Source organism: Ornithodoros turicata, chromosome 2, assembly GCF_037126465.1.
Source record: "Ornithodoros turicata isolate Travis chromosome 2, ASM3712646v1, whole genome shotgun sequence".
NCBI classification, from domain to species: domain Eukaryota; kingdom Metazoa; phylum Arthropoda; class Arachnida; order Ixodida; family Argasidae; genus Ornithodoros; species Ornithodoros turicata.
Window position 1 is genome coordinate 16,010,864 of NC_088202.1, and position 2,512 is coordinate 16,013,375.

At 42.1% G+C, this 2,512-nt stretch overlaps 1 long non-coding RNA gene across 1 annotated transcript; it reads left to right on the forward strand.

Annotated features, from left to right (window-relative positions):
* Window positions 1–1,930, forward strand: LOC135383153 (uncharacterized). The gene is made up of 3 exons (XR_010419698.1): window positions 1–1,118; window positions 1,253–1,349; window positions 1,473–1,930. It is a non-coding gene; the product is annotated as an uncharacterized LOC135383153 (long non-coding RNA).
* The last annotated feature ends 582 nt before the right edge of the window (window positions 1,931–2,512 follow it).

Genomic DNA, 2,512 nt, shown 5'->3' on the forward strand with positions numbered 1-2,512 from the left:
TAGAAGTAAAATTACTCCCTTTATTCTTAGAGTGTAGTCCTATTGCAATAAACAGGCTTGTTTCATTACATTTTCCTTTTGGGCTTAAATTGCTCTGAATGAACTCAGAACTGCATTGAAAATTGAGTCGAATACCACCCTTCAAGAGCTGGTTATAGTGGATCATGCTCCGTTTTATATACACAGCTGAGCTTAAAATACCACATTGGCTTCGGAATATTCTTACTTTAAGGGCATGTGGACACCCGTGTCTGCTCCGAAAGGTACCTTTTCTGCTTCCAAGCAAAATTTTGGTTGCTCCCAAGAGTGGCTCCAAAACGACTTTGGCCAATCACATCCCTGCGCGTCCCTAATCAGGTCCACGTCGTCATCCTTTACGTGCCAAGCTCTTACTTTTAAAGGTCAGATATGCCGATTTTGAACTGCTGCAGAACTGAGCGATACTCGCGCTGTGTGTTCGTTACCTAACACTGAATATGTATGCGAAATATCTTGCTCCAACTGTTCGTAGTTTTTTAGAAAACAGTTTTTTTAGTTCCCATGCCCAGCCGTCAGACCGTCGGCAAACCGTGCGCACAGGCGCACCGACGTCACTGCTCTCGGTTTATCTGTCTTTGGCTTGGCATGGACTCTTGGCTTGGCCGCTTGGCTTCTTTTGTTTCGTCCTCTGTGCATCGTACATAAGCGAACAGCTGTTATGTTATTGCTAAGCCGGAAACAAAGCATGTGAATATTTTTTTTGGCACGGCGTCGTTTGGAAAGTGCACTTCCTTGTTCTGACCTTGCCTTTTATGGGCTGGAGCGATATGCCACGGCGAAGTTGTCGAAGATGCGACGGTGCTACGTGCTACGCTGTTAGAACAATTCATCGGAGCATTCAAGTGTTACCTTTTATAAGCTGCCAAAAGACCAAGCAGTGCGAAGCTCTTGGCTGACAGTGGTGCCTGCTAATTTCAACTGCAAGGATTTCGTCAACGAATGTTATCATAGGTTACGCGCGACTCCAGAGGCAATTTGGAATATCGGCACGAAATCGTCGGATGAAAATCTGAGGTGCCCGACGCACAACATTTTGAACGTGCCACGGAGGATCAAGGCAAAAAATGAGAGCAAAAAAGGTAAGTTGAGGTTCAGATACAAAAAATAGCAAGCCTAATGAATCGATTGTGCAGCTGTCCTACTGCGCTTACTCTGATATAACCACGATTAACAACACAATAGTATTGATAATTTAACTTCTGAATTGTCACAGGTGCACGCTGAAGGCGGAAATGAAGCATGATCTGGCTTGCATCTGTGTACATGAAGAAATTGCTGGCACGTTAGTTGCAGTCTACCTCCACCAACAGGTACGACAGTGTGATGTTATAATTTGAGTATTCATCTATGTTCAACTTTTCATGTGCACTCGCATGCAGACATCTTGACACCACTTTTAAATCTGCCCTCAAAGTTACAACCTGTGCTTTCAGGGTGGAAAACAAAGGTCGCCATTCCGATTAGCTGCTATCTCCCAGTTCAAGCACTTTTGCTGTCTGGACACTGGTTCCTGTGGATGGGCTGTTACAAGCTTCACTGTCTGATATAGAAGGTACGTTACATTAGTTCAGTTAATTTGTCTTTTGCACATTTTCGTTACTGTTAGTTGGATTACTGTTGGACATACAATCCTTTGACACACAGAAGCTGATGTCGCCTCTGATAACGTTTTAGAATTTTCAGTGTCATCAACGTCCATTGAGGAAGGTGCCTTTACTATCTGTGAACCTTTAATTGGAGAATAGCCCAGAATTCATGTTAACATTGTCTACTCTTATTAATTCACTGTCTGTGTTCTGAGAGCTTAGAAAAATCGAAACTATTTATTTGTCACAACTTCACACTGGATGTGGTACTGGCTTGACATGTAAGCTAAAATACCTGGATTCTACAATAATTGTGTTGAACTTGGCGCATTACCGTGGGCAATGCCACATTCACTACATTTTTAGTGGGTCTGGTGCACAAATACTGTGTGCATACTGCATACATACATACTGTTTGATAGGCAAAAATACCTGAGCAGTGCTGTGTAGTCTTTTTACCCAAAGTCCATACTCTTACTGCAAAGTCACAGTACGTAGAACAGCAATGTGCAGGTATGCTGCGATAGAGATTCACAACAGAAAGAAGACTGTTGAGAGCATCTAAATTTTAATGGGACGAGACTTTCGTGCACAAGGCTGCTCTTGTTAATGTCTAGCATGAAGTTACAAACTCCCAGAATATATAAAACATGTTGTAATGTAGAGAGCGAGGGTTGCTACAGACATAAAAATAATTACACAATCATATATAATAAAATAAAAAGGGGGTACAACTCCCCCCTCAACTCAACTCGACAACTCAATAACTCTACTTATTCTCTACCTTACAACATGTCATATATTCTGGAATTTTGTAACTTGATGTTAGACCTCAAGAAGTACAGCCTTCTGTGCGAAAGTCTTCTTTCTGTTGTGCACAATCATTA